The sequence below is a fragment of the Zingiber officinale genome, chromosome 7B (assembly GCF_018446385.1).
Source record: "Zingiber officinale cultivar Zhangliang chromosome 7B, Zo_v1.1, whole genome shotgun sequence".
Classification (NCBI taxonomy): Eukaryota; Viridiplantae; Streptophyta; class Magnoliopsida; order Zingiberales; family Zingiberaceae; genus Zingiber; species Zingiber officinale.
The window spans coordinates 109,129,871-109,144,648 of record NC_055999.1 but is presented as its reverse complement, the minus strand read 5'-3'; positions in this window follow the sequence as shown (position 1 = coordinate 109,144,648).

Sequence of the window (14,778 nt, the reverse complement as noted above, 5' to 3'; positions counted from 1 at the left end):
CATTTCCCTAAGAATTGTTGGAGCAATCTAGTGACCCTAGGTTTTGATGTTTGGGCAAAGGTTTAAGTTAGGTTTATTGTTGTATTTGATATGCAGTGTGAGTGTGCAGGATACAGGTACAACAAGGAAGTCCAAGTGTGATCTTGGCAAAGGAGGAAAGTCCAAGGATGAGTCTTGGCGGTGTAAGTCCAAGCATGTAGTCTTGGCAACGTAAGTCCAAGTGTAACTTGGCAATGGATGAAGTCTCGGAGGCGCGACCTCTTGGGAAAGGAAGACCCGACAACAATGACAAGGGCGATGGAAGCTCCAGAAGGCAAGACGTGAAGGATGGGGAGGCATCCGAGGGACGCAAGGCTGATGGAGGAGGCTAGAAGGCTAGGTCTAGGTTGGTCGGGCAGGGACGAGTGCTGAGAGATTGTACTCGGAGTAAAATATAAGAATTAGGGTTTACTGTAGCAGTACTGTATCGCTACTGTAGCAGTCGACTACATGTTTTAGCAGTCGACTGGTGCAGTCGACTGGCAGTGAACAGAATGTGTGAAATCGAGCCGTTGAGGTGTAACGGTCGAATTTCCACAGAGGGCAGTCGACTGCATGTTTTAGCAGTCGACTGGTAGGCGGGGTTTTCAACCCGCGGGCTATAAAACCAAAGCTTGGGAGCTTGGTTTGAGTTGACGAAATTAGACTTGGTTAAGGTCTAATTAGTAGTCTACAAGTGCTCAAGAGTTTTCCTTGTGTCCAAGAGGTCTTGGTGAGTTTGTGGTGAGGTTTCTCCACCCACAAGGAGTTTGAGCTAGCCGGAGGTCTTCCGGGGAGTAATCCACCGACGGATAGGGATCGTCCACCTTACGGATACGCCTTGGAGTAGGAGCTTTATCTCCGAACCACGTAAATGATCGTGTAGCTTGGTTTGCATTCTTTCTTGTCTTGTATTTTGTTTAGCTTGTTTATTTTTGTATTATTCCGCTGCGCAAGCTAACAACGTAGGAAGCGAACGATTTGGGTGAGCCGCTATTCACCCCCCACTAGCGGACGTCAAGGTCCCAACAAGAACTTCTTTTTCATGTTTTGTCCTTTGGGTTGCGTCGTGGAAGATTTTGGATGCTTCCGTTTTGAGCTTTGTCCGTGCTCAACAACATTGGCTTTTACAGTAGCCTGAGAGAACAGTTTTCTCTCCGAATTCTTGTTGTCTTCTTCTATACGAAGGCGAACAAAAAGTTCCTCCAGGTTCATTTCCTTCCGCTTGTGCTTCAGATAATTCTTAAAGTCCTTCCAGCCAGTTGGTAGCTTTTCGATGATAGCTGCCACTTGGAAGGTTTCGCTCAGAGTCATACCTTTTGAGTGAATTTCTTGTAAAAGTACTTGAAGCTCCTGAACTTGACTGATTACAGACTTAGAGTCACTCATCTTATAGTCCAGGAAACGACCAACAATAAACTTTTTGGCCCCTACATCCTCCGATTTATATTTCTTGTCCAGAGATTCCCATAGTTCCTTTGTCGTTTTTATCTCACAATACACAAGATAGAGTGAGTCGGCAAGATTGTTAAGGATGTAGTTGTTGGTGCGGGTAGCACTAACGGTCTAACCCAGGTTTTGATGAATGACAAATAGGTTAAGTTAGTTGTGTTGTTGTCTGACACTTTGATCAAGTGTGCAGGAAAAGTCCAGCTAGGTCGACGGGCTGATCGGATAGCTGGCGAGAAGTCCAAGCGGGTCGACGGGCTGACCGGACGCTTGGCAAGAAGTCCAGCTAGGTCGACGGGCTGACCGGATAGCTGGCGAGAAGTCCAAGCGGGTCGACGGGCTGACCGGACGCTTGGCGAGAAGTCCAGACGGGTCGACGGGCTGACCGGACATCTGGCAGGTAAGTGAGGTAAGTCACTGGAGGGGAGTGACTGTGAGGACGCGTTCCCGGGAAGGGGACATTAGGCGTCGATCCGGCTTAGATCCATTTCGGATGTCTAAGTCGAGATCGTGACTAGATTCCGGTCTCGGAAAGACGGAATCTAAGTCATACTCCTGTTGTTAATTTTTATTACTTAGCGTATCTATAAAAATGTGCTTACAATCTGTGCCGCAGGGTTTTTATTTGCCTCGGACTAACACTGTTTTGCAGGTAGGAAACAGTGAGGGTCCGGGCACCCGGGATGGTTCTGGGCGCCCGGAAGTCCGGGCGCCTGGAAGGTATCCAGGCGCCCGAAGGCAAGTTTTATCCCCAGGACAACGTTGACACTTGGAGCATGCTGGTTGGGAGTGTTACGTCACATTCCAGACGCCCGGAAGGGATCCAGGCGCCCGGAGCAGCATATAAAAGAAGCCCCAGGCAGGAGCTTCAAAATATCTGTGTTCTGAGAACTCTGAGTTCAATCACTCTGCTACTCTGCGCTCCAACAACGTTCACAAAGCTCCGACAATTCACTCTGGTTTTCTTTTAATTCATTATTTGTCGGTATAACTTTGTTTTTCTTTCATTAGCAATATTTGTACGTAAATTGTAATTATCCGAATTGCTAGTGAATTGCCCAACGAAAGTACTGAAGGAGTACGGGCCTTCGAGTAGGAGTCGTCACAGGCTCCGAACGAAGTAAAAATCAACCGTGTTCATCTCTTTACTTCCTTACTTTTCTGCTGCGTTTTAACTCGAGATTTTCGAATCGATATTCACCCCCCCTCTATCGAATATAACGGTCCTACAAGTGGTATCAGAGCGAGGTTCCGCTCTGATTTGGTGCAACCACCAAACAGATAGGGGGTGAATTTTTTTTTTTTTAAAAAAAAACTGATATTATTATCTTTTTGGAAGATTTTTTTTGCATTTAAAATCTAAATTGGTGCAACACCAACTTAGAGTTTCTGTTTCTCCCGCACTGCTAATCCAAGACGAAGTCTTGGGATATTTTTCCAGTTAACTTCATGTGTGTAGGTTATAATGTCTCAACAAGAAGGCTTCAGCACTGTACGTCCTCCTCTATTCAACGGGGATGACTTTTCGTACTGGAAGAGGAGAATGGAGGTCTACATGAAGACAGACTACAACCAATGGATGAGCGTCACAAGGGCTTACAAAATTCCAGTAGACAACTCCGGGAACATACTAGACCCTGAAGACTGGACAAATGATGTGAAGAAAAAGGCATCAATTGAAAACAAAGCTATCAATACTCTACACTGCGGACTAACACGAGAAGAACTGAACCGGGTCGGACCGCATCAAAACGCTAAGGAGCTTTGGGATAAACTGATCGAGCTGCACGAAGGAACAAGCGACGCGAAGGTAACAAAAAGAGATTTGCTGTTAAATAAAATTTTTAATATAAAAATGCAGGAAGGAGAAACGGCAAGTCAGCTCCACGCGAGGGTCAAAGATATCCTCAACGGTCTCCACGCGATAGGCCACCAAATGGAGAACCGAGACTTAATCAGGTACGCGTTAAATGCTTTTCCGTGAAACAATTTGTGGGCATCAATCGTAGATGCCTACAAAATTTCAAAAAATTTATCTAAATTAAAATTGGATGAACTCTTTTGTGAATTAAAACTTCATGAGCAAACTAACGCCGGGATCGAGAAAGGTGTAGCTTTATTTGCAGGTTCCTCTAAAGAAAAGAAGAACAAGCCCGAATCCGAAGAAGATTCCGATCAAGACTCTGAAGACGAAGAACACCTGGTGAACCTGGTAAGGAAAATGTTCACCAGGAAAAAGAGAAGCTTCAGCAAACAGGATCTTCAGAAGATCAGTTCGCCAGCCGACTCAAGAAATGTCACATGTTTCGGATGTAACAAAAAGGGGCACTACAAGAACGAATGCCCAAGATTGAAACTTGACAAACCAAAGTCAACAAAGAAGAAAGCCCTCAAAGCAACATGGGACGATTCCTCCTCAGACGAATCGGAAGGAGAAAAGCACCAAAGTCACCTCGCGCTGATGGCTCGCGAAGCTGAAACGGAAGGCGAATCGGAGGAATCGGAAGACGGATCGAGCCACGAGTCCGTACTCGTTTAGAAGGTTCCAAAGAGGTATACCTAAACTTAAATCGTAAATTCTTTAGAATTATCTCGTGTTTGAATAAAAAATTAGTTAAATTGGAAAATAAAAATAAATCGCTTCTTGAGGAAAATCAAAACCTCAAGGAACAATTAAAAAATTCGAATCCAACTTAAGATCGAACACTTGAGGAGGAGAATTTATCATTAAAAAATGAACTTAATAAGTTAAAGGAAATGTTGGAAAAATTCACAACAAGATCTAAAAATTTAGATTTAATTCTAAATAACCAAAAGACATGCTATAATAAAACCGGACTTGGATATAAGTCAAACTCAAACAAAACCTTTAAATCATTATTAACCCAACACAAAGCAACTAAACAAGCTTGGGTTCCGAAAGCGTGCTTAACCACGCAAGTAGGACTTAATCAATTCTATATACCTAAAGATAAAATACATTATATAAACTTGAATAAATCAGATCAAAAACTAAAATATAAATCTAAATTAAAATCAAAATTCAAAACTCAACAAAATTTAAATTATCACCAAGTTGATTATAACTATAAAAAGAATCGATACAAGCCTAAAATTAAAACTTAAATTAATGGCCAATAATTCAGGGGGAGGCTCCAGAATAGCTGGCACCTCCAAAACTAACTTACCCGACAGGGTAACCCAAAACTAACAAACCCGGTAGGGCAATTAGAATTAGAGACCAAGTTTAACTTGAATCATGGTATTGGTGAAATTTTTGGATGATAGTACGTTAGGGAAACTTGGGCATCGCATGTCTAGAAAGATATGGTTTCGATCTGGTGCATTTGGCCAAGTGGAACTGACCGAAGCTACCCTTAAACGAATCCTAACCAGTTAGACCAAGATTTAGTACTAAGTTCCGTGGATAGGACTATTCAGAAAACCTCGAAAGGTTGGTTACTTCTAATGATGTCCTTGTGACTCACCAAGCTTAGAAGTTTATCCGAAGAATGCCTATTTGTGGAAACCAAAGCTAAGTCTGAATCTAACACAAGTTAAACCAAAAGTCTGTAATCAAACCAATTTCATCTCACAAAATCATAGGATTCCCTGATTGATAATATAGTTCGGGTGAGATGAATAAGGCTTTAAAAATTAATTTCAAAATTTTAATTTTAACTTAAAAATTAATTTCAAAATTTTAATTTTAACTTAAAAATTAATTTCAAAATTTTAATTTTAACTTAAAAATTAATTTCAAAATTTTAAATTTAAAAATTAATTTCAAAATTTTAAATTTAAAAATTAATTTCAAAATTTTAATTTTAACTTAAAAATTAATTTCAAAATTTTAAATTTAAAAATTAATTTCAAAATTTTAATTTTAACTTAAAAATTAATTTCAAAATTTTAACTTAAAAATTAATTTCAAAACTTTAACTTAAAAATTAATTTCAAAATTTTAATTTTAACTTAAAAATTAATTTCAAAATTTTAATTTTAACTTAAAAATTAATTTCAAAATTTTAAATTATAATTTAAATATTAATTTCAAAATTTTAATTTTAATTTAAAAATTAATTTCAAAATTTTAATTTTAACTTAAAAATTAATTTCAAAATTTTAACTTAAAATTTAATTTCAAAATTTTAATTTTAAAAATTAATTTCAAAATTTTAATTTTAACTTAAAAATTAAATTTCAAAATTTTAATTTTAACTTAAAAATTAATTTTAATTTTAACTTAAAAATTAATTTCAAAATTTTAATTTTAATTTTAAAATTTTAATTTTAACTTAAAAATTAAATTTCAAAATTTTAATTTTAACTTAAAAATTAATTTCAAAATTTTAATTTTAACTTAAAAATTAATTTCAAAATTTTAATTTTAACTTAAAAATTAACTTCAAAATTTTAAACTTAAATTGAGTCTAAATCAAATTTAGCTGACATTTTTACAAAACCACTCCCTGAAAGTGAATTTAGCAACTTACGACGACAATTAGGGATGTGCTCAATAGACTAGGAAATTTCAAAAATACTCTCAAAAATGGTTTCATCAAATTATAGGTTAAACTTGTCTGTTTTCAAAACTTTCCATTTTTTAGACTTTCGAAAACAGTTTTGGTCTTAGACTAGTTGTACATCCTTAGAAAACATGTACCCATAGGACTAGTTTTTTTGAGCATCTCACCAACACCTTAGGTTTACCTTGCTTGTGTTTGATAAACATAGAAAGGGGTGAGATGCATAGACCAACTGTCTGGACTTAAGATGCTTATTTCAGTGCATCAGCATAAGTCTGGACGTTAAATACAATTCAGATATTAATCAGATTAAAAGTTCATCAGTCAAATCAAACACTGACTGATTATAATTAACTTAATCTGACTGACCAAGTGAAAGCTACTATCTTTTGATAGTTAGTTAGTACCTAATTGGTTAGACAGCTGGTTAAAGTTAAGTATCAAATTCAGGGGGAGAAATAAAACAACTTTAGTTTTCCAAATTGAATTTTAAACTTAATTTTGAAAATCAAAGTTTAAAAACAACTTGTTTAAAATTGTGAAATTTTTTACAAAAATTTGAAAGTTTGAAAGGTTTTGATTCTAATACTTTTAAACTTTGAAAATTTGATTTTGAAAAACAAATTTTACAAAAACATTCTAAAAATATGTTCTTACTTTTACCAAACTCCTTTGCAAACCAAAAAGTAAAGATTTAAATTTAATTTAACTTTACTTTGAAAATTGTCCTGTATCTAATTCTTAAAATTTGATTTTACTTAATTTTGACATGTTGATTTGAAGGTTAAATTTACAAACTAAGCTTCTCACACTCATTTTCCTTGATTTTGAAAATTGAATCTTTTACAAACTTAGTATTGAAAAATAAATTGCAATTAGTCTTGAAAAATAGATTTTTTTTTCAAACTTAGTTTTGGAATTTTGGTTTTGAAAACTTATGTTTAAAAAGCGTTTCAAAGTTGAAACTTGTTTTAAATATTTTGAAATTTAGACCTTATACACTTATGTTTGAAAATTAAAACTTAGCAATTTTTCTAAAAGCTAAAAGCTACTGCTTTATACAAGTTTTCAAACCTTTATACTCCCCCAAGTCAACTTGATCTTCTCTTGGATTTACAAATTGTATTTTTTTTTCCTTGAATTCTGAACCAAACTCAGTTATTTTTTTTAAGTGTTATTGTTTTCAGTAACTCTACACTATGATTGTTTCCCTTGTTTTTTTTTATGAATGCCAAAGGGGGAGGAGGGTTAGGTGGTTAAGTTAGCTAAACCAATTTGAAAACACAAACTAACTTTAAAACCACACAAATGCATGTTGTTTCGTACATATGCTTTCACTAACTTAACCAGGTTGTCATTCCATCAAAACGGTCTAACCCAGGTTTTGATGAATGACAAATAGGTTAAGTTAGTTGTGTTGTTGTCTGACACTTTGATCAAGTGTGCAGGAAAAGTCCAGCTAGGTCGACGGGCTGACCGGATAGCTGGCGAGAAGTCCAAGCGGGTCGACGGGCTGACCGGACGCTTGGCAAGAAGTCCAGCTAGGTCAACGGGCTGACCGGATAGCTGGCGAGAAGTCCAAGCGGGTCGACGGGCTGACCGGACGCTTGGCGAGAAGTCCAGACGGGTCGACGGGCTGACCGGACGTCTGGCAGGTAAGTGAGGTAAGTCACTGGAGGGGAGTGACTGTGAGGACGCGTTCCCGGGAAGGGGACATTAGGCGTCGATCCGGCTTAGATCCATTTCGGATGTCTAAGTCGAGATCGTGACTAGATTCCGGTCTCGGAAAGACGGAATCTAAGTCATACTCATTTTGTTAAATAATAAAATGTGCTAATAATCTGTTTTGCAGGGTTTATTTGCCTCGGACTAACTGCTTGCAGGAAGGAGTCTTGGATGGGTCCGGCGCCCAGGAGGTACCCGGGTGCCCGGAGGCAAAGTTTTATTGGGAGTGTTACGTCACATTCCAGGCGCCCGGAGCAGCATATAAAAGAAGCCCCAGGCAGGAGCTTCAAAATATCTGTGTTCTGAGAACTCTGAGTTCAATCACTCTGCTACTCTGCGCTCCAACGACGTTCACAAAGCTCCGACGACTCACTCCGGTTTTCTTTTAATTCATTATTTGTCGGTATAGCTTTGTTTTTCTTTCATTAGCAATATTTGTACGTAAATTGTAATTATCCGAATTGCTAGTGAATTGCCCAACGAAAGTACTCAAGGAGTACGGGCCTTCGAGTAGGAGTCGTCACAGGCTCCGAACGAAGTAAAAATCAACCGTGTTCATCTCTTTACTTCCTTACTTTTCTGCTGCGTTTTAACTCGAGATTTTCAAATCGATATTCACCCCCCCTCTATCGAATCTAACGGTCCTACAGTAGTTTCGACATAGGAACTCAGACTCGTTCCATTTGTCGAGCAGAAGGAGGGTGTTCACCTCATCTACACCCTTAACAACCTTGGGAATTTCTTCGGTCAAGATACGTGCCAGACATAGCGTGGTTAAGTAGAAGAACATCTTCTGCTGCCACCGCTTGAAATCACTCCTGTGAATTTTTCTGGCTTTTCCCCGTGATTGATTGGCATATTCCCAATCGGGGCGGAGGAGACTGACACATGTTGAGCCTGTTGCATCTCAACATTTTCTGCAGCCATCGTTACAGAACGAATCTGTTTTAAGTATTGTTGGGAGTAAACCCGTTACAATCTGTGTGATTGTCTCAGAAGCTCTTTTCCACACTTCTGAGTGAGTACCAGAGTCACAAGAACTTACAATTAAGTAGGTTTGAGCTGATAATCTCAAACTGTCGACTCTAGCGAGCCGAGCCACACGCCGAGTAGATGAGTCATGGACACCGTGAGTTGTCGAACGGCGCCACGTTGCTGACAGGATGTCGAGAGCTGCAACACGAACTCAGAGTGGATGTCGAGTCCCGCAGAGCGCTGTCTCCTTAAAACATATTCGACCCCTCCGCGGTGCTCAGAGGCTTATGTGGACGTCTGTTTCCCATGATAAAACGGCAAAATCACGAGCACAACCTAGCACTGGTTGTCGTGACGATCTGAACTAGATCCGAAAACTATCACTATTTCTGTTGAGCAAGAAAATGCCCAACAGAAGGGAAGAAATATGGGGATTCAAAAGAGGAAGGAAAGAGCTCATGCACACAAAGCTTAGTTTTCCACACGAAAACTCACTGAAACTGTGTCTACGCTCACTTCAGCTTCTGTTGTGTCCTCCCTTCATTCCTCTCAATGGTCTTTTATAGACCTTGCAAGCCATCAAGAGCAAGCCTGAGGCTTGCCTGCTTGCTAACAAGCAAGCCACGTTGTGGCTTACATGCTTGCCAGCAAGCCACAACGTGGCTTGCATGATTGTGACAAGCTGCATGCTTGCCAACAAGCAAGTCACAGCTTGTGGCAAGCTTGCCAACAAGCCTCACCACGTGGCAAGAATGCAAGCTTGGCATGTGACGAGTAGACAGGCTTGCCACGTGGCGAGCATGTCGTGGCAAGCAGACAGGCTTGTCACGTGACGAGCAAACGGGCTTGCCACGTGGCGAGCAGTTCAAACACATCACGTCTACTAATTAGCCAGTAAGTAAACAGAGTTTACAAGGGAAGGTTCTGTTGGTTGCTACTCGGAAAGCCTAGAGGTTCCACTGTACAAAAATTTTGTACAAAGGTCTGAACCTTTTCCTAGCTACCATGTGTTCTTTTAAATTAAATTTTGGATCGCCTGCGGAACTTTACACGTTTGATCCAAAACTTAATCTATTTGCTCTTTTAGGTTTTGACTTGGATCTCCTGCGGAACTTAACACGTTTGACCCAAGTCTCCTTAAGTTATTAATTCCATTAAATATTAATTTCCATAAAAGGTTCCCAGTACTGACGTGGCGAGGCACATGGCCTTCTTGGATATGGGAGCAACCACCACCGACTAGACAAAACCTTTAATAGAAAGCTAATATTTAATTTCCTAAAATAACTTTAGGTTAACCAAAGAGAACAATCAAATCACAAGGAAAAGAAAGAAAAAGAACACAACTTCGAAAAACCATATTCGAAACACTAGAACGTAAGCCTCTTGTATTTGGTATTATTTCCATAAATAACTAGCATGATGCGGAAAGAAAAATTACTAGTTATACCTTTTAGAAAAACCTCTTGATCTTCTACCGTATTCCTCTTCTTATCCCGGACGTCGTGTGGGCGACGATCTTCCAAGACGAGAACCACCACGCACCTTCTTCTTCTCCAAGCAAGGTTCGGCCACAAGAAGAACCACCTCCAAGGAAGAAGAACTTGATCACCACCAATGCTCCAAAGGATCTTCAAGATTAGGCTTCCTCCTCTTTCTTCTTCTCCTTCCTAGGTCCGGCCACCAACAAGAGCTCCAAGAGATGTATGGTTCGGCCACCAAAAGAGAAGAAAAGGAGAAAGGCTAGGGCCGGCCACAAGAAGAAGAAAAGAGGGAGAGAAAAATAAAAATATTGTCTCTCTTCAAGGCACCTTAACCCCCTCTTTTATAATCCTTGGCCTTGACAATTAAGGAAACTTATTAAAAATAATATCAATAGCTTTCCTTAATATGAATTAATGAGGAATTAATAAAATAAAACTCCCATTAAATTCATATGGCGCCACAATTTAAAGAGAAGAAAAATTTCCAATCAACAAAAATTTCCTTATTTGTTCTTGTAAATTTAATTTCTCTTCAAAATCCTTCATGGTTGATAAAAGGAAATTTCTATAATTTTAATTTTATCAACATGTGGATAATATTTAAAGAAAATAAAACATCTCTCAATCTACAAATAAGGAAAGAGATCTAATCTTTTCTTTAATCTTTTGTAGATCTATTACAAGAGATATTTTAATTTTAATTCTCTTTAAATTATATCTTCCACATAAAATTAAAATTAAATTTCTTTTTAATTTAGTTTGGCCGCCCTACTAGCTTGGGTTCAAGCTAGGGCTAATTTATACCTAGGCCGACCCTAGCTTGTTCCCAAGCTAGCTTGGCCGACCCATTGGGTAGGTTTAGAAGGTGGGTATAGGTGGGTATAGAACTCTATAAATAAGAGGCTACGATAGGGACCGAGAGGAGGAATTGGTTTTGGTCTCCCGATAAAATTAAGCATCCGTGTTCGCCCCGAACACACAACTTAATTTTATCAATGATAATTCATTCCACTAGAGAACTATCATTGAACTACCGCACCAATCCCAAATTACATTTTGGGCTCCTTCTTATTATGAGTGTGTTAGTCTCCTGTGTTTAAGATATCGAATGTCCACTAATTAAGTGAGTTACCTGACAACTCATTTAATTAATATCTAAGTCCAAGAATAGTACCACTCAACCTTATTATCATGTCGGACTAAGTCCACCTGCGGGGTTTAACATGACAATCTTTATGAGCTCCTCTTGAGGACATTATCAACCTAGTATCTCTAGGACACGTTTCCTTCTATAATCAACAACACACACTATAAGTGATACCATTTCCCAACTTATCGGGTTTATTGATTCAACGAACTAAATCTCACTCATTGATAAATTAAAGAAATAAATATCAAATATCGTGCTTGTTATTACATTAGGATTAAGAGCACACACTTCCATAATAACGAGGTCTTTGTTTCTTTATAAAGTCGGTATAAAAGCGACCTCAAATGGTCCTACTCATACACTCTAAGGTGTACTAGTGTAATTATATAGTCAAGATAAACTAATACCTAATTACACTACGACCTTCCAATGGTTTGTTCCTTTCCATCATGGTCGTGAGCTACTGTTTATAATTTATAAAGAACTGATAACATGATCTTCTGTGTGTGACACCACACACCATGTCATCTACAATATAAATTAATTGAACAACTACATTTATCATAAATGTAGACATTTGACCAATGTGATTCTTATTTCTAGATAAATGTTTACAAAAGCTAGGCTTTTAGTATACACTCCAACAATCTCCCACTTATACTAAAAGACTATGCTTCATATATCCTGCCATACATCTGATTCCTAACCCTTCAACATGCCCATCAAAAGCTCTTGCCTTAAGGACCTCAGTGGAAGGATCAATAGGTCATCATCTGATGCAATCTAGGCGGCAACAACTTCTCCTCGTTATACGATTTCTCGTATTGGGTGGTACTTGCGCTCTATTGTGTTTACTTGCCTTATAGACTTATGGTTTCTTGAGTTTGCTACTGCACCAACATTATTACAATAAATTGTAATAATCTTTGGACAAACTAGAAATCATATCTAAGTCTATCTTGAAGTTATTGAGTCATACAACTTTTAATGGCTACCTCAGAGACTGCCATATACTAAGCTTCTATGGTGGAGTCCAAAAACACCTATGCTTATCACTCTTCCATAGTTATGACTTTACCTCCTAAAATAAACACAAAACCCTGAGGTTGACTTATTATTGTCCCTATCCGATTGGAGGTCAAAATCCATACAACCCATAGGAACCAAATTAACTGCCTTGTAAGCTAGCATATAATCTTTAGTGCCTCTAAGGTACTTTAATATATGCTTTACTGCAGTCCAATGTCCTTGTCTAGGGTTACTTTGATATCTGCTAACTATGCTCTTAGCAAAACAGATTTCTGATCTCGTGCATAGCATACATTAGGTTGTCTAACTGCCGAAGCATAAAGAACTGCCTACATGTCCTCAATCTCCTTTAATGTCATCGGAGACATCTCTTTAGATAAAGACACTCCATGCTTAAAAGGTAAGAAACCTTTTGAGGAGTTTTGCATGCTTTAAAATGAGCAAGGATTTTTTCGATGTATGAAGCTTGGGATAAGTAAAATATTCTTTTCTTGCGATCCCTTATTACTTTGATCTCAAGAATATATACATTCTCCCAAGTCCTTTATATCTAATTGTTTAGACAACCATACCCTTACTTCTGACAACATTTTGATATTGTTTCCAACTACCAAAAATGTTATCTACGTATAGTACAAGAAATACCACAACGCTTCCATCACACCTTTTGTATACACAAGACTTATCCGGTTACTAAATAAATCCATAGGTCTGAATTACTTTGATAAACCGAATGTTCCAAGACCTTGAAGCTTTGCCTCAGTCCATAGACTGATTGAGCTTTACACAAGATGCTCTTAGCCCTTTGCAATGAACCCTTCTGGTTGCTTTATATGGATGCTTTCTTCAAGACTTCCATTAAGGAATGCTGTCTTGACATCCACTTGCCAAATAGATAAAAGAATCCGGATAGACTTAAGCTTGGCTACCAGTGAAAAAAGTTTCCTTTTTCATCAAGCCTTGCTTTGAAGGTTTCAACCTTCCTGCCTATCCCTCTTTTCCTATTATAGACCTTTTACACCCAAAGGCTTTTACACCACTTGGTGGTTCTATAAGCTTCCAGATTTTATTAGAATACATATATTCTAATTCTATTATTCATTACTCTTTGCCAAGATGCTGCATATTTATCTTGGAGTGCTTCGTCATATGTCCGGAGATCAGGTTTATGTCCTTCAGGGATCAAGTCCAAAAACTCTCCCAAAACATGAACCTATTTAGGTTGCCTAACAACCCTCCCACTATGACAAGACACTTTATGCAATTGTGTATCATTTGTGATACGTGTTGCAGTTTTCTTGTGGTATCTCATCTTGTACAGTTGGTACTAGGTTAGACATGTCCTTTATTATTTCCTTAAGAACAAATTTACTTATGAGCACGTGGTTCATTATATAGTCCTTTTCTAAAAATCAGTCATTGATGCTAACAATGACCTTCGATTTTAAGACTATAAACCTACTTTTGTTTATCTAGGATAACTTACAAACAAGTGAACTCCTATCCAACTTATCATTGTCTCTCTTTAACATATGTCCTGGATTACCGAATCGAATATGCTTCAAAATGGGTTTTCACCTATTCAGCAATTCTATATGAGTAGAGAGTTCTAACTTGGAAGGTACTATGTTCACTTTCGTTTTCAGAGTTTATCCTTAAAACAAATTTGGTAATTTTCTGAATAATTCATCATCTATCTAATTATTCCATAAGAGTCCTTTACCTTCTTTCTACTACACCATTACATTGGGGTGTACCAGATGCGATTAGTTGGGATTGAAATCCAACTTCTGATAAGTGACTCTAAAATCTCTCAAGAGGTACTTGCCACTACGATCTTCCATAGTGACTTTTTACTTTAACATTTCTCCGCATCAACCTTGTACTCTTTGAACTAATCAAAGTACTTAGTCTTGCGGTACATTAAGTAAATTTATTTGTATCTTGAATAGTTGTCTATTAAATAGACAAAATATTCAATACTACCTCTTGTCTGGATAGTCATAGGATCACACAAATCAGAATGAACCGTTTTCAACATATCTTTGACTCCATACCCCTTGGACTTAAAAGCTTCTTGGTTATTTTCCTTCCAAGTAAGACTCGTAGGTTGGAAAGATTTCCACTACCAATGAACCCAAAAGTTCATCAGCTACCAATGAATCCTACTCAAGTATAACCTACCTTTAGATGCCAAAGACATAATTGGTTCATTTCCGAAGGTTGCTTTCTCTTAAAATTAGAAGATGTGTTACTAATTTCCATTTGTTGCATCGTGGGAGTTTATTGGATTATAAATTGTCAACCATCATACCAGAATAGATAACTTTCCTATTTTTCTTGATAACAACTTGTTATCAAAATAGACATAATATCTATAATAGTTTAGAAACTGAAATCAGGTTCTTTCTAAACTTGG